The sequence below is a fragment of the Artemia sp. Qi Xiang Cuo genome, chromosome 20 (assembly GCF_049724085.1).
Source record: "Artemia sp. Qi Xiang Cuo chromosome 20, ASM4972408v1, whole genome shotgun sequence".
Lineage (NCBI taxonomy): Eukaryota > Metazoa > Arthropoda > Branchiopoda > Anostraca > Artemiidae > Artemia > Artemia sp. Qi Xiang Cuo.
In genome coordinates, this window is record NC_142813.1 from 23968519 (window position 1) to 23987336 (window position 18818).

The following is an 18818-nucleotide window of genomic DNA, read 5'->3' on the forward strand; positions in this document are numbered from 1 at the left end:
CTGAGTATTAAAAGTGTATCCGAAATTTAAACTACTATCCAGTATTTGAATTCTTAAGCAGAAAAACAGAGAAAAAAACTTTGCAAACGTTCTTACAGTTACTATGTATTCTTACTATATAACATGTCATTAAAAATAGACAAAAATTGATAAAAAATATTTCAAAAAGAAGTATTCAAAGAAAAGTAAAAAGCCATATTAAAAGCTAAAATTAGAAGAAATAAAACATATAAAATAATTTCAAGTTACAGTGAAAAGAAGTTACTATGAATGAATAAACAAAACCTAAAAACGAACAGATATTAAAATGAAAGATCCAATATTAAGATAGCAATACTTATATAGATGAATAACTGAATCCTAAAACGATACAAGTTCATATTAATAACCAAATAAACCCAAGTTAAGGATGTTCGATAACTTAAATGTTACTTTGCGAGTCTCAGCGTCGGCTGACCGTCTCAAAGACGTAGGTCCCATTGTTGAACTTTCTCAGCACCACAGGGAGTTTCCGAAGTAGTTTTGATACAAATTTATTAGGGACCTTAAATGTGTCAACAGTTTGAAAAGCTAATAAGAGCCTACTTTAAAACAAATAAAAACCTAGAATTTCTCACTAATTGTTAAGCAAGACAGTGTTAATTCAATGTACATACAGCCTAAATAATGTGCATTCTGTGTCGCCAAAGGTTTTGATCAAGGCGGTTAGCACGACACGAAACTTCCAAAGCTGTCAAATTATTCAATAATGCTTCTTTTGAGCTGAATTTTGATATTTTAAAAGCAGATATACTGGAATATTTTTAGGTAATGCCGTTTCCTGAACTTAAAGAAGAAAACTCTGCTCTGTTCAATAAAAAAAAAAAAAAAAAAAAAAACAAGAAAAAAAATTACACTTTCTAATTATATAATTTTCATTAAATTTGAATGTTTCTATCTCCAGCACAAAACGGGAGAAGTTAAATGACTTCTCTAAGATTTTTGGGAAAGAAGGTTTTGGCTTCTAATTTTCTAGCGTTTATTTGGATCTCATATCAAAGCTATTCAAGTTATGGTAAGACTGCCAAAACAAATCTGAATAGTTTGGCCGCACAAAGTAATTTTTTTTATAATGAACAAGATAGGGTAATCTTTTATGGTATTGAACAGCCTTAAAACAGATGGAAATTAACACAAAAACAAGAGTAGAATTAACACCCCCTCCCGAAACCTTCTAAGGGCCAAGGTATTATTTGTGCTGTACTGGAAACAGAATATATTTTAAATTGTTTCTCTTTTATAATTATAGCATTGAAAAGTAAATATTCGCTGACACTTTCAGGAAATAATATCATGACTGATATTTTAATGAATGAATTTGCCTTTATTTTTTCCTAACCGTAATTTTGATTATTACCGTGATTTTCCTTTTATTATTGTTAACGTTTCGATAAACTAAACAAGTCTGAACAAAGTACAAATCGTTTCCAGCAGAGAGTTCTAGGGGGGAGGATAGACCCCGTCTTGTTTGTGGTATCTCTTATTTGTAAACCTTAATTAGCCTTGTGCTCTTGTATTTCTGTTGTTGTTATGATAAGTGAAAAATATACCTTTGAAATACAAATCATTTTTGTGAAAGGGGAGTGTTTTCGGTGGTATTTGTATTCGTATTTCTGGGCATTTTAAGCTTGACTTCATTGATCATTCTAATTTTTGTTCGTTTTGGGTTTATATGTTCGTCTATTGTAATTTCTGATCGTCTCAATTTTGAATTATTGTATGATTGTAGTTCTGCTCGTTTAGGTTTTAATATGACTCTTAACTTTTCTTTGATTTTTTTTAGAAAGTATTTTTTTTAATTAAGCTAATTTGAAAAAAACAATATTCTTTTTAACGTATTTAAGATTTTTATTCTTTTTTTAAAGCTTTTATCATTACTTAATCTCTCTCTGTCTTTCCAGCTTGAAGTCTGCCCGAAAAGGCATTGTATTTCAACAGTTGGAATAAGATCTGACCTTTACCAGCGTGATCCTCGTAAAGTCAGAGTTACAGAATTCTTTGGCTCAGTTAGGCCTGTTGAAGTTTATTCTCCTAAAGAAACATTATTGAGATTTGAAAAAAACTTGACAGTGATCCCCGCAAACTTCAGACAAAGGTGACTGTTTTTTTTTTTTTATGCCACTATGCTCTAAGATTTAAGTGTAAAAAAAAAATCTTGTTATTTTATATTTCATTGTTTTGTGGGGCAATTCTACGAAAGCACCGGCTGCCTTAGTTTAATTTTTCGTGATTGATTATCTGTTGCTGAGACATAGAGATCTTGAAAAGGAGAAGAACTGCTCTTTTGAAGTTTGCAATGGTGTAAACGTCTTCAGTCACATGATGTCAGACGAATATAGAAAACAAAACTATTTCTTTGATAATCTAGGATAAAGATTGTGCGTCTCTTCTAAATTTTCAGGAGACTATTGCAGAGCATTCGACCTCAAATCATAAATTTCTATTTCTTCCTTTTTTCTATGAATTTTTTTATTTTGGTCAAATTTTGGAACTTATTATGAGCATAAAACTTTGAACTAGAACTAGAATAAAATAGTTTGACCGTAATCAAAGTTATAGATGGGGAGGGAGGAGGGAGTTTTCAAAATATTGACATCACCGTATCAACACGAAGGGCTTCTAGCTCTCAGCCAAGCCAGATAAAAATAAAAGCTAGTGTATTAGTTGTGCCTGTTCAGTGTTCAGCCCCAATATGACCTCGTGGAAATATTGGGCCTAATTTTTTTCATCAGAGCATCTACTAGAAAAAGTTTTCGGATATCTACAAACTTCATGAGAAGAAAGGGATGGTGTACTACTTCATTAATTTTGAAAACAAGGATCCAATGAGAATTCAGACCTGGTCTACCCTCTTTAGGGGGCCTCGGTCTCTAAATTCTTGTTATGAGCACATGTACTTGAATAGCCTATTGGATATCAGCACAATTAGTGAGAAGATGCAGCTACTAACCTATTCTTGCCATTTTTGTTGGGGGGGGGGAAGAGTTCTGGGACAAATCCGAGGTTAGTAAGGAGAGAGGGTACTCCTAAGTTCTAGCTGTCAAGACAGATGTAATCATGGGCTTCTAGAATTCAGCCAATATTAGACAGACGCAAGGTTTAATGTCGAAATTGCACGGTTTTGTGGGTCTTGACCATATAACCATATACAATTACTGTGGGGGGGGGGGCAGTAAAATTATTGTGTGGGACACGAACAAGTAAAATTATTCTATCATTCTAATATTTTTGATTTTCATCTTTCATCATTATTCAATCAATACAGGCCGCACGAAGAAAAGCCTTTGGGAATAGGTTTCTGAGAAACCTCAAGATGTTTCCAACTCTCTAATGTGTTTCATATGTTTATGTTGTTTTGTGATTTAGAGTTTGCTCCCCTCGTTCATAAAAAAAAAAAAAAAAAATTTTTACGTGTTTAGCTGCACCCTAAGCCATCCGAGGCTAAAGGGCCTATCAATGGTTTTCTTAATACAAAAAAAAACTAGTAGATTCTTTTATGATGATGATTTTTTTAAGATTATTTTATTTACCTTCTCCCTCTCTAATTTTTGCACGTCCTCCTTCTATTTTGCTATATACTTTTTTTTTGGTGCTTTCATAGAAAAATGGCGTTTTTGGTATTTCCATTGAAAAAACGACAAAATTGTCCCCAACCCCCAGATGTTCCAAAATATATTTTGCCCCAACCTTGTTTTCTGGGACTTGGCACCCCTGAATGACATTTTAGAACACTTTGCGGTGGTGGGAGATGTACACTTAAGCCGAAAACTGTCGGGTTAAGGCATATGCTGAGATAACGTAGTTATGTGCAAAAACAGTTCGTTTTCAAGGATTATTGATTAGAAGAGAACAGGCCCACCCTGGACCCCCCAAGGAAGAATTTCTTCTGATTTTTCTACTGTGTCCCAAAGTCAATCAAAAATGTTTACACCTAGGATTTTTTGGTTCTCAAATGAAAGGTCCCTTTTTCTAGAGTCGAAATAGAGTTCAGTGCATTTATATAGCTTCTATTACTTAGGTTTTTCTTGAAATCACAAATTGAATTCCTTTGGATTTTTCTACTGTGTCCCAAAGTCAATCAAAAATGTTTACACCTAGGATTTTTTGGTTCTCAAATGAAAGGTCCCTTTTTCTAGAGTCGAAATAGAGTTCAGTGCATTTATATAGCTTCTATTACTTAGGTTTTTCTTGAAATCACAAATTGAATTCCTTCTGATTTTTTTACTGTGTCCCAAAGTCAATCAAAAAGGTTTACACCTAGGATTTTTTGGTTCTCAAATGAAAGGTCCCTTTTTCTAGAGTCGAAATAGAGTTCAGTACATTTATATAGCTTCTGTTACTTAGGTTTCTGTTGAAATCACAAATTGAATTCCTTCTGATTTTTCTACTGTGTCCCAAAGTCAATCAAAAAGGTTTACACCTAGGATTTTTTGGTTCTCAAATGAAAGGTCCCTTTTTCTAGAGTAGAAATAGAGTTCAGTGCATTTATATAGCTTCTATTACTCAGGTTTTTCTTGAAATCACAAAATGAAATCCTTCTGATTTTTCTACTGTGTCCCAAAGTCAATCAAAAAGGTTTACACCTAGGATTTTTTTGTTCTCAAATGAAACGTCCCTTTTTCTAGAGTCAAAATAGAGTTCAGTGCATTTATATAGCTTCTATTACTTAGGTTTTTCTTGAAATCACAAATTGAATTCCTTCTGATTTTTCTACTGTGTCCAGAGGTGCCATTTCAGCCAAACCTTAGGGTGGGCAAGCAATCGACATGGGCCCCGAAGCAGGCTTGTATAAAAAAAAAATTGCCTCTAGCTTTATACGAAAAAAAAAACTTCCTTCCGTGGGAGTTACCGTAAAAATTAAGGAAATTGTCTCAATTGCTTTGCCTTTCCTTCTTTTGCTCTTATGCCATAGTTTCGGAAAAGGCCAGATATCTGAAGAAAGTGGAAACGGTATGTGCGATGTTAAAAAAAACAGCCGTTTAGGAATCTTCCACTTTTCCGAACCTATAACTTGACGAAAGCCGAACCTCTGTAGAAACTCACGCTTTGACTAAAGTATATTCTGTAGCCGAGTTCTTCAGCTCGCAGTAAATACTTTAGTCCAAGTCGGAGTCACGCTCCGGCTATGACGATGCAAAACTTTGCTCGATTAAGTATATTTACAAAATGGAAAAATACAACAAAATTTTGAAACAGATCAGTGAACACTCAAGGCAACAAGGGGAACCGTCGTGGTTTCATCTTCGCAAAGTCGTCAACAAGCTGGTCGAAATCCAAGTTTTTAACTAAATCCTTCTTTGCAAAGATCAAAAGCAGGTGACTAAGATGATCGTTTCCTGTGGTCGAGCGCAGATAGTTCTTCACTATTTCCAGCCCAGAAAACAAGCGTTCATTGCTGGCTGTCATGACAGGAAGTGTGGCAGCAATGTGAAGGACTTTAATAATTTCTGAATAGGCCACTGGAAGTGTCTCGATATTATCGATGACGTCCATGAAGTTCTTCGGCTTTGCCTCCTCCTAGAGCAAAAACCGCTTGGCAATACCAGCTTGGGCCTCAAGAAGAATCTAGTCAATGCCCATTTCAGAATAAAGTTCAGAGAATTGCTTGAGCAGCCCTGCATCCATGAACTTGGTAGAGCTGGGGTCCAGAGCTTCAAGTGTACTGAGCACTGGAAGGTTATCTGTAAACTGTCTGTCAAATTCCGCAATCAGATGATATACAGTCTCCAGGTATTCTCTTTTCAGTTCTTCCGCTAGAGTTGGAGCTCTATTGGCGGATTCAACAAAGTTTTTTCCCTACGTCGAAATGGTCATGAATTCATTCAGGTGTTTGATAATTTTTTGGGTTCTTTTTGGTCAACCTTTCTGACCCACAGAGGAGGATCCGGTTGCAGGTCCATTCACGTCAGGTACTTCAATTTCAAGACCTTCAGCAAACTCTTTTGCCTTCTCCAAAAGCAATGCAAATGAAGTGTCAAAGCGCAGTTCAGCTATTTCCTTCCTTGTTGCTTGAATCAAGGTGCGGGACCTAGATATTACCAGATCAACTGCCTGAAGCTGCTCAGAAAGGGAGTTTGTCGTCCTCAGAATTACTTCCATATAGAGCAACTAGAATGTAACTGAAAGATTCCATTTTTCTCTGGAGCCCAGCCGCTTCTGCTCGAGCTTCACTATCAGCTCCCTCGCTGACTGCAGACAGTACAGCCAGAACACATTCATATCGGAGTCTTATCTTCGATATTGATCGATACCAGTATGACCATCTTGTCGCTGAACTCCTTTCTAATTCCAGGACTGGCTGATGAGTAGCCTTTTGGGACTCGACAAAAAGCTGATGTCTGGTGTTGCTGTAGGAAATGAACGTGTACAAATTTTGGACTAACGAAAAAAGTGAGCCAACAGTTCCAACACCTTCAACGCAGTTTGCAATGACCAAATTTAATCTCTGCGCAGGGCAATGAATGTATATTGCTTGTGGCACTTTCGCTCTCAGTCACGCTTGAACATCAGAGAAGGGCCCGCTCATCACGATTGCTCCGTCGTAGCACTGAGCAACACAATAGTTCCAGTCGAGACCAAGTTTCACCACTGTGTCGGGAATGAAGCTGGCTAAACTCTCAGCATCCAGGCTTTTCATATGGTAGCATCCTATTGGTCTTTCTCGTACTTTTCCCTCGTCGAAGTGCCTCAGAAGAATGGCGAGCTGTTCTTTCTTCGAATTATCTTTTGTCTCGTCGACAAGAACAGCAAAGAATTTGGCACGCTTAACTTCTTGCACTATTGTAGACCGAAGCCTAGATCCGATAACTGAAATTAGATCGTTCTGGTATTCGTGGGACGTATAGTGGCCGTATCGTCTTTATAGCTTGTTGAAAAGCGTGGGAGAATACTCGGCGAGAAGATTGCAAGTTTCGACGAAATGTCCTTTGTTTGCCGAAGATTCAGTCTCATCGTGGCCGCGAAAGGCTGTACCCAGTCGCCCCAGTAGGGCCGTTACTTTCAGTAAAGCCTTTACGTGTTCCCTGTTGTCATTCATCTCTTTGTTCCTGTCCGTTGACAAAACAGATGCAATGGGTTGCATCTACTTGGCTTGTATAGCTTTGAACTTCGTCCACAAAACTGCACTGTCCCTGTGGCGGTCACTTTTTGCATGCTCTTCTAGAACGCTTGAGATGTCCTTCCATCTTCTAACGCCGGTCTTGATGAAAGGCCTCACCCCGTATCTCTGTCCGCGAAGTGTTGACGTGCCGCCAAAGTGGCTGCAGCAGAAATAGAAAACCGAATTTTCCTTAACTGAGTACTCAAGCCAAGGATGCTTTCCATAATACGAAATATTAAATGACCGTCTTAGCTTGCCGTTTGCTGAAACCTGTGCAGGGTACCGTAGCAGCTGTTGTTGACATGGATGGTCGTGGGAGGATGAAGAAATATCAGTAGGACCACTTGAACGATGGTGCTCTTCATCTCGAGTCGTATCTCGTACGGACTTTGCCTCTTGAGCAGTGATAGGCGTCCCGTTTTCTACTAGCTCAATCTGAGCGACCACAACGTTCTTCGAAGGCCACAAAGCGACGGCAATGGATTGTTCGGGTGCTGAGTCAGGCACCTGAAAGATATACCCAAAGGTTAAAAGCCACTCTTGTACTTTGAAGCAGTATTGAACTCATTTTCAAAATTTAAACAGGAAATTTCAGCAAAGCCAAAGAGGGCGTTTTTTGGATGATTATACATGCGTTGATCCTTATCTACCCGTAAAGACAATAATAAAAAATTTGGGCTTCATGCAATAGAAATCCAAACTTCAAAAAGCCTTCCCATTTGTACTTAAAGGAATGACTGGGATGTCATGACAGATCGCAAATAAGCTAAAGGCACGTTCTATTTGTTTCAGTTTCAGTTACGTCCTTCTCCATTGTGGGCTTATTTGCATTTTTTCTGCTACATTCTCCCATTTAGCCTGAAGAACTACTGATAATGTGACTGCCAAAAAGGTTCATAATTTTGGACCAAATGGCGAAACGTGAAGCGTGACTACAGCAAATCGAATGCGGCTTCATATCACCAGTCGGCATTTTAGCAAATTTAATGATATAACAAATGCCAAACTTTTTGTTTCAATAAATTAAAAAAAAACAAAAAAAAAACAAAACAAAAAAACGATAAAATTTGGATTATGTCCCAAAACCCATGTAGCATTGTTATCCATAAAATTAACAGCACTGCCAAACTGTGTGGTTCCATCAATAAAAAAAACGAAAAAAAAAAAACACGACGATCTTTGGCTTATGCCCCTCAACCCATGTAGCATTATTATCCATAAAATTAACAGTGCTTTGCAGAATAAAAAAGAACAAAAAAAAACAACATAGAGGTAATCTTAATCAAACTGTTCGTGGTAGCTAACTGTAAGTAATGAGCGACCCGGCTCAATGGTAATCGAAACTCTAGAAAACGGGTTTTTGATACCAATAGATACATCAAAAGAATCAAATTTCAATGCTGATTTCAAATATATAACTTTCATCAAGTTTAGTGCTACCCATAAGTGCCTGAGAAAATTTGGCTGATTTTCAAAAAAGGGGGAAAGACCCTCTAAAAGTTATATAACCTTAATGAAAATCAAACCATCATATTCAGCGTATCAGAGAACCCTACTGTAGAGGTTTCAAGCTCTTATCTACAAAAATGTGAAATTTTGCATTTTTTGACAGAAGAAAGATTATGGATGCGTGTTTATTTATTTATTTTTTTTTTTTTTTTCCCAGGGGTGATTGTATTGACCCAGTGGTCCTAGAATATCGTGGGAGGGTTCATTCGAATGGAAATTAAAAGTTATAGTGCCCATTTTAAGTAACCAAAAAAATGGAGGGCAACTAGGCCCCCTCCCACGCTCATTTTTTTCCCAAAGTCACCCGATCAAAATTTTGAGATATCCATTTTGTTCGGTATGGTCTAAAATATGATAACTATTTCTTTTAGGATGACTTAATCCCCCGAAGTCCCCGGGGGGAGGGCTAAAAGTAATGAACTTTACCCAATGTTAACATATAGTATTGGTTATTGGGAAGTATACAGAAGTTTTCAGGAGGTTTTTTTTCTGGTAGTGGGGGGTGGGTTGGTCGGGGGTTATGTTGGAGGATCTGTCCATGAAGGAAGTTTTCATGGGGTAAGGGAAATTGCCATGAAGGGGCCGCCAGACTTGCCAGCATTATTTATTGGTTATTGGGAGTAGTTACCTTGTATACAATATGAACAGTACATGAATTGCGCAAAAAAAACCCATGGCTGTGTCATTAAACTTACACGTGGACATTCTAAAAAGCTAATCTGCCTTGGAAACAGTTTGACGTGTTCGAATTATGAAAAAAAAAAATTAGACGGGGTTACGTGCGCGCACGTAACCCCGTCTAAATTTTTTTTCATAATCTCCTGAATTAAATTTCTGTATTGTGTATCCAAGAGGTGAATAACCCCGAAATAAGAGGCTGTTAGCTCCCTCCCTCAATACACATCTTTTGAAAAAACTACACCAGAGTGGTATTTTCTGCCATTTTTGTTACTTATAATTTTTTCGTAATTCCTTGTATGAAATTTCCAGGTAGCTTATTTCTAGCCAAAGATTCACATTTGACCTAGAGAAATGTATTTTCTATAATATTTTTACAAAAATTAGAGTTTACGGTCAATATCGACAAGCATTCCCTGAGAAAATATCTTCCTTTGAACAAACAGCTCTAGTAAATCGTCATCTAGTATAGCGCGTTTGTCAATAAACAGAAGATCGCCCATGATTTGCTCATTTTCATATCTATTAATTTCTAAGGGTTTTAACACTCTCAAGATCAGCTTAAGACAAATTGGAATTTTTTTTCTAATCTAAAAATACATACTATTCTCTACTATAGAAATATAAAACGGTCTAATCTAAATTCAATATAACAACACATGAAGCCAAAATGAAAAGAAACCGGTCTAATCTAAATTCAACGTAACAACACATGAAGCCAAAATGAATAGAACTTGGATTTTATGACTGTTATCTGATGTATCCGATAAAAACTTTGAAAATGAATTTATGCTATCCGGTACTTAGATTGTGTCAACTTTTTGCGATGTATCCGAGAAATGGATGTTGATATAGAATTTAATCACTCTTATACTTAGATTTTGTGAAATTGCTGTATTGCCTGTCTAGGAAGCGACTTCAATCGATAACGAATGTTAATAGAGAGTTTCTTAAATTTTTTTTTCATAATTTCCTATAATACACTTTCTGTATTGTGTATCCAAGAGATGAATTCAAGAAAGAGTTTGTTACTTACTTACTTACTTACCTACTTCCTACTTACTTACAATTATTTTCATAATGACATATCCAACAACGGATGTGGATAAAGGATTTATTCATTCTGATACCTAGATTTTGTCAATGTTACCCCATGTGTCTGACAATAGATATATGCAAATTCCTTTTCTTACATCTCCGATGTTTTAATAGACATTCTAAACGTTTGATATGTTAGCTTACTCTAAAAAATAATGAACACATAACAATGTAATATTTTTAATGAAATAATGCTATGTAGAATATTGATACAAAAATATATTATGATACATTATTAACGTCAATGATTAACTTTGGACATTTTGAATCTGTTCCATAAATTAGTTCACAATGTTCTCTCTTGATATTATAGTTATTGTCTTCTCTTAGTTGGTTATCAGTAGAATAATCATTATTCCATTTTGAATAATAAACAATTTTTACTGGAGTCTCATGAACAGGCTCAATATGCTTTTCGTCTTTGCTATTATTTGATTTATTGACTGTTTGATCAATGCCAGTAATGTTTGCTGGTGCTTTGTTCTTCATTGTTTCTTCTTTATATTCCGTAGTGATATATTTTGACAATGCCATTTTTATTTTTCTGGAAATTTCACTGTCTATTAACACATTATTTTTACACAGGTAACAGTTTCGGCACGTAAACAAGATATGGTTTATGATATTAGTAGCAGAGTAAGCCTTTCTTTTATTAGCCTTCCGTTGAATACTAATACCCGAAAGCTGATGATTGGATGTATCCGTAGGTAATGTGTTACCTGCAGTAGTAGCAAGGAGTTGTCCTCTATCATCAACAATTATTTTATGTTAGCATTCTCTTTGAGTGCAATCATCTCTGGAGATCTCAATCTCGCATAACCACCATCATAAGAGTTGAATTTTTTCGGTATTCCAAAGAAATATAATTCCTTACTGTCATGACAATGCATGTATACATTTCCAATAGTGCTTCCACTTGTACTTGTTTCATAGTTAAAATATGTCTCCTTGTCAGCATTAAATGCTACAATAACCTTTTTATGTGAACATACTTTATTAAAATGTTCCATCTTTACTTTTTTTTTTAATATAAGACTTGTTTGTTTATCTTTCCTTTGCGTAAAAAATACTGATTTAATACATGCAATAGACTAGGTAGTGTCGATATCTGGACATAAAATAACAGTGGGAAAGCCACTTTGTGTCTCTGACCAATCCCTGATTATAATTGTTAGAACCGTAAGTATATTTTGTAATTTTATGATACGTACAAAAAAAATAAAAAAATAAATAAAGTTTTATAATTCCGAAGTTTAAAAAAAAAATAGTTTGTTTTTATGAAAAAAAAAATATTGAATTAGAACCACCAGTCCTCATCAAGATAAGTATCCAAAACTGGACTTAAGTTTCACATTTGTACCAGAGAATGGATTTAAGTTTCACATTTGAACAAGAGAATTGTATTTTCCATAATCTTCTTACATGAGACTAGAGTTTACGGTCAAAAACCCTTATTAGTTCAGATTATACAGTAATAGTTCATTTTTTGATCCCTACCTGGTCATAAGTCTGACCTATGAACCAATGAACTGTATTTTCCTTAATTTTCTTACGAACAACTAGAGATTACGGTCAAAAACACTTATTAGCTAAGATTTTCTAGAATATAGTTTTATTTTTCGATCCTAAAATAGAGTTTAGTGCAAAAACACTTATTAGCTCCGATTTTTAAAGAAATAATTTATTTTTCGATCCATAACTGGACTTAATTTTCACCTATGAGCCAACGAATCGTATTTTCCATAATTTTCTTACAAAAAACTAGAGTTTTCGACCAAAAACCCTTATTAGCTCAGATTTTACAGAAATAGTTTATTTTTCGATCCAAAAATAGACTAAAGTTTCAGATTTGCACCAGAGAATTGTATTGTCCATAATTTTCTTACAAAAAACTAGAGTTTACGGCCAATAAACCTTATTAGCTCAGATTTTACAGAAATAGTATTATTTTTCGATCCAAAAATAGACTAAAGTTTCAGATTTGAACCAGAAAATTGTATTTTCAATATTGTTCTTACAAAAAACTAGAGTTTACCGCAAAAAACCCTTATTAGCTCAGATTTTACAGAAATAGTTTATTTTTCGATCCAAAAATAGACTAAAGTTTCAGATTTGAACCAGACAATTGTATTTTCCAGAATTTTCTTACAAAAAACTAGAGTTTACGGCAAAACACCCTTATTAGCTCAGATTTTATAGAAATAGTTTATTTTTCGATCCATAACTGGACTTATTTTTCACCTATGAGCCAGCAAATTGTATTTTCCATAATTTTCTTACAAAAAACTAGAGTTTGCGGCCAAAAACCTTTATTAGCTCAGATTTTACAGAAATAGTTTATTTTTCGATCCAAGAGTTTACGGCCAAAAACCCTTATTAGCTCAGATTTTACAGAAATAGTTTATTTTTCGATCCAAAAATAGACGAAAGTTTCAGATTTGAACCAGACAATTGTATTTTCCATAATTTTCTTACAAAAAACTAGAGTTTACGGCAAAAAACCCTTATTAGCTCAGATTTTATAGAAATAGTTTATTTTTCGATCCATAACTGAACTTAATTTTCACCTATGAGCCAACGAATTGTATTTTCCATAATTTTCTTACGAAAAACTAGAGTTTACGGCCAAAAACACTAATTATCTCCTAGTTAACAGAAATAGTTTATATTTTGATCCTTTACTAGACTTAATTTTCACCTTTGAGCCAAAAAATTGTATTCTCAATAACTTTCTTAAAAAAATTAGAGTTTATGGGCAAAAACCTTTATTAGCTCAGATTTTACAGAAATAGTTTATTTTTCGATTCAAGAGTTTACGGCCAAAGACCCGTATTAGCTCAGATTCTTCAGAAATGGTTTATTTTTCGATCCAAAAATAGACGAAAGTTTCAGATTTGAACCCGGCACTTGTATTTTCCATAATTTTCTTACAAAAAACTACAGTTTACGGCAAAAAACCCTTATTAGCTCAGATTTTATAGAAATAGTTTATTTTTCGATCCATAACTGGACTTAATTTTCACCTATGAGCCAACGAATTGTATTTTCCATAATTTTCTTACGAAAAACTAGAGTTTGCGGCCAAAAACCCTTATACGCTTAGATTTTACAGAAATAGTTTATTTTTCGATCCAAAAATAGACTAAGTTTTCAGATTTCTATTTTCTGTCCGTTTTTAAGTTTTGATGTTGCTCCTTAATTTCAGTTGAAGGAACTTTTTTTTATAATTTAATTTCTGATCGCAGGGGGCAGGGCACAGTTGAAGTTGTTTTCACGTATAAATACCCTCCACCTCTTCCATAGAAAATTCCCCCCCCCCCTCCAGCAACTCCCCGTCCCGTCGCGTGTAGGAAGCTGGTTCTTCATTTTTCGATAATCAAGCAATTTTGATAAAATCAGATCTTTTGTCTGGCAACACAAAAATTATTTAATCCTAAATATTTTGGAAACAGACTCTATTTTATGTCCGTTTTTAATTTTTGATGTTGCTCCTTACTTTCAGTTGAAGAAACTTCTTTATAATTTAATTTCTGATCGCGGGGGGCTGGGCACGGTTGAAGTTGTTTTCACGTAAAAATACCCTCCACCTCTTCCATGGAAAAGTCTCCCTTCAAGACAATCCCATTCCTGTCGACTTTTGGAAGGTGTTTCTTCATTTTTCGATAATCAGACAATTTTCTCAAACTTATTGCTTTTGACTGGCAACACTAAAGTTAATGAATCCTAAATCTTTTGGAAACAGCCTCTATTTTCTGTCCGTTTTTCAGTTTTGACGTTGTTCTTTGCTTTCACTTGAAGAAGCTTTTTTTTTTAATTTAATGTCTAATCGCGGGGGGGGGGGGGCGGGCACGGTTTTAGTTGTTTTCACGTAAAAATTCTCTCCACCTCTTCCATGGAAAATTCCCCCCTCAAGACAATCCCATTCCTGTCGACTTTTGGAAGGTGTTTCTTCATTTTTCGATTATCAGGCAATTTTCTCAAACTCATAGCTTTTGACTGGCAACACTAAAGTTAATGAATCCTATATCTTTTGGAAACAGCCTCTATTTTCTGTCCGTTTTTAAGTTTTGATGTTGCTCCTTACTTTCAGTGGAAGAAACTTTTTTTATAATTTAATTTCTGATCGTGGGGGAGGGGGGCTGGGCACGTTTGAAGTTGTTTTCACGTAAAAATTCTCTCCAGCTCGACCTTGGAAAATTCCCCCCTGAAGACAATCCCATTCCGGTCGACTGTTGTAAGGGGTTTTTTCATTTTTCGATAATCAGACAATCTTCTCAAACTCAGAGCTTTTTTACTGGCAACACTTAAGTGCTTGGATCCTAAATATTTTGGAAACAGCCTCTATCTTCTTTCAGTTTTTATGTCTTGAGGTTGCTCCTTACTTTCAGTTGAAGAAACTTTTTTTATAATTTAATTTCTGATCACGGTGGGCTGGGCACGGTTGAAGTTGTTTTCACGTAAAAATACTCCCCCCCAAAACACTTTTCAGCCATTTCTTGTTAATTTTTTTTATTTCTTAACTATTTTAAGTTGACAACACATCGAAGTATATTTTAAATTGATAACACTGTCCAAACATCAGTTGTGTATTATAGAGTACACAATCAACCCATCTCCCCCCACAACACTTTTCAGGAATTTATTTTTAATTTTTTGTATTTCTTAACTATTTTGAATTAATAACCCACCGAATAATATTTTAAATTGATAACACTACCCAAACATCACTTGTGTATTACACAGTACAAAATCAACCCATCTCCCCCCACAAGACTTGTCTGCCATTTATTGTTATATTTTTTTATTTCTTAACTATTTTAAATTGACAGCCCATCGAATTATATTTTAAATTTACAACACTGTCCAAACAACTCTTTTTTATTTTTCTGTACAAAATCAACTCTTCTCCCCCCAAAACACTTTTCAGCCCTGTTTCGTTAAATTTTCTTATTTCTTAACTCTTATAATTTGAAAACACGTAGAAGTATTTGTAAATGCTAAACTCTTTTTTTCCACCTTAATAGTATCAAATTTGCAAATACTAAACCCTTTTTTGTAAATGTCAATCAAACGCCAAGGAACGTAATCCCCTCGAATACGTCAAACTGTTTCCAAGGCAGATTAGCTTTTTAGAATGTTCACGTGTAAGTTTAATGACAAAGCCATGGGTTTTTCTTGCGCAATTCATGTACTGTTCATATTGTATACATTATTATATTGTACCGTTTCATGTACTGTTCCTATTGTATACAAAGTAACTACTATTGGGAAGTATACAGACATTTTCAGGAAGGATTTTTTTCTGGAGGGGGGGGGATGGAGGAGTTGATATCTCGGGAGAATCTTTCCGCGGAGGATGTTTCTTTGAGGTAAGGGACATTTCTATGAAGAGGGCGCCGGATTTCCAAGCATTATTTAAAAAACGATCAGAAATTAAATAAAAAAAAAAGTTTTTTCAACTGAAAGTAAGAAGCAACATTAGAACTTAAAACGAACAGAAATTATAACGTATATGAGGGGGGTCTGCCCCAAGTCCAAACCTCGCTCGTGACGCTACAGTTTTTTTTAGTGCTTTCAAAAGAGGTATCTATTCTAATTGAACGGCCTTTGTGATTCAGGGGTTTGTTAATTAAATTTTTTTTAACTTTTAACGTAAAGAGCGTTATATTGACTAAGGGGAGAACCCCCTAATATACGTAATAACATATACGTAATAAAAAAAAAAAACAATAAAAAAAAACAAGCGATACGGCTCAATAGTAATCAAAACTTTTAAAAACGGAATTTTAATGTCAGTAAATGTAACAAAAGAATGGGCTTATAATGCTGATTCTAAATATATAAATTTGTATTAAGTTTAGTATTACTCATCAAAGGCTACGAGCCTGAGAAAATTTACCTGATTTTTTAAAGAGGGGGGAAACATCCCCTACAAGTGAAAGAATTTTAATGAAAATCACACCGTCAGATTCAGCGTATCAGAAAAACCAATTACATAGGTTTCAAGCTCATATCTGAAAAAATCTGCAACTTTGTATTTTTTGCCAGAAGAAAAATATACGAATATAGAAGTTAGTTACGTAAGTTAATTTGTAAATTACGTCATAACCAAAGAGACATCCATTTAGCAAAAGAAAAGTAAAATTTTTCTGCAAATTTTGTTTACTTATTCAATGACCGTGAGCCAAAATAAAAGCTGCATTAACTAAAAAACGATCAAAAATTAAATAAAAAAACAAGTTTTTTAAACTCAAAGTAAGGAACGACATTAAAACTTAAAACGAACAGAAATTATTCCGTATATGAAAGGGGCTGTCCCCGCCGCGACGCCTTGCTTTTTACGCTAAAGTTTGACTCTTTCTCACACCGCTATTTTTTAAAACAATAAAAACTTTAGCGTAAAGAGCGAAGCGTTGAGGAGGGGACAGCCCCTTTCATATACGGAATAATTTCTGTTCGTTTTAAGTTTTAATGTCGCTCCTTACTTTCAGTTTAAAAAACTTGTTTTTTTTAATTTATTGGAAACCAGGTCTACTGCATATCCAGTATTATTTTGTATTTATTATTTTTCAGTAAAAGGCTAGTTAATTTTAAATATAACTATACTGCATTGGTTGAGGGGCTATAATTTATCTTTTATTAAAGAAGAATTAAATAACAGAAAAAAAAGGAAAGATATAAGATGAAAACTAGAAAGTTAAAGAGGCTACCTAACTTCTGAATTAGATTATTTACAACAGTAAAAAAGAATTAGTTTTTTTAGCGCCATAGGGAGTTCCCAAAGGGACCAAGCTGGTCAACTGATAATTCCTTTGAGGTGATTTTCGGCGTTTTCCTAGCAGATATGCTGGAACATTTTGAGGGACTGTCCTTTCCTCAACTTTAAGAAGAAAATTTACTCCGATTAATAGAAAAAATAAAAAATAGGCTTTCCGATGATATATGTTTCATTAAAACTGAACATCTCTATCTCCGGGACAAACCGCGAGAAGTTATATGGTTTTTCTAAGATTTCCGGGAAAGTAGGTGTCGGCTTTTAGTTTTGTGTCGATTATTCGAATCTCTTATCCCAGCTCTACAAGCCAGGACAAGACTGCCCAATCAATTCTAAATAGTTTGGCCAGACAAACTAAAAAAGTCTATAATGGGCGAGATTGGGTGAAAATTTACGTTACCGCATCCATTTAACACAATATAAACTACCCAGCGGGGTTCATATTATTAACTTTGGTCCACCAGATCACGAAAAAAATAAACGACTTAATAAAACACAAATACTGTAGGTTACTTACTTACCGAGCCGGTTCACTTGGCTTTTGCTTCTTAATCCATCTGTTCAGAGAAACTTGCTTTTCTGCCTCTTTCTCCTTCTTCAATGCTGCCAATTTACGTTTTCGAGCTCCTGACAAACTCATGAATTCTCAATGGCTCTTCAGCTGCTGATATTAGATAGTAAACTGGCGAACTGAGCGAATAATACATGGGTTATATATGGATGGTCTTACGGTTTTAAGCAAATTCATTCATTTAAACTGATTTTTATAATTTCCCAAATTTTGTTTTTGCCGCTCCCGACAAAGATTCCGCTCCCGACAAAGATGCCGCTTCTAAAAACAATTGCACCCTTCCATTCTATAAGACATTATAAGATTACAATTCAACGGAATCGAAACTAAACGACTTGGTTTGCACAAAAATTTAAGCCTCCAGAAATAAGTGGGAAGTACGTAGATGAGTAAAATTAATATTTGGAAGTAGAAAGGTCCCAGAATAAGTATTCTAGTACCAAAATAAGTAGAAGTAAAAACACTGCTCATGATAGCACATAAGAAAGATGTTGAATCAATAAAATCAGAACTGATCTGTCACTTCAACCCTTGCACGACCCAGTTGCACTATTAATCTCACTATATCTAAGTTAATCTACATATAAGTGTAGCAGTTTCAAAATTTTGACTAATTGCTAATTGTAATTTTGTTCCTGTATATTTTGTAAAAGAAAAAAAAGGCCTTTTTGGGAGAAAGCTTGGGTCCCCCAGAAAAATTAGGGTGGGCAATGACCCACCCCTGCCCCCCCCAAATGGCGCCCCTGACTGTGTCCCAAAGTCAGTCAAAAAGGTTTACACCTAGGATTTTTTGGTTCTCAAATGAAACGTCCCTTTTTCTAGAGTCGAAATAGAGTTCAGTGCATTTATATAGCTTCTATTACTTAGGTTTTTCTTGAAATCACAAATTGAATTCCTTCTGATTTTTCTACTGTGTCCCAAAGTCAATCAAAAAGTCTTACACCTAGGATTTTTTGGTTCTCAAATGAAACGTCCCTTTTTCTAGAGTCGAAATAGAGTTCAGTGCATTTATATAGCTTCTATTACTTAGGTTTTTCTTGAAATCACAA

The 18818-nt window shown here is 34.9% G+C and overlaps 1 long non-coding RNA gene across 1 annotated transcript in view; it reads right to left on the reverse strand.

The window, feature by feature from the left end:
• Positions 1-17860, reverse strand: part of LOC148940028 (uncharacterized) — a 48764-nt gene extending 30904 nt beyond the window's left edge. The window contains exon 1 of the long non-coding RNA XR_016143479.1: positions 17720-17860. This is a non-coding gene — a long non-coding RNA (uncharacterized LOC148940028). The remainder of the gene's footprint in view (positions 1-17719) is intronic.
• Between the last annotated feature and the right edge of the window lie 958 nt (positions 17861-18818).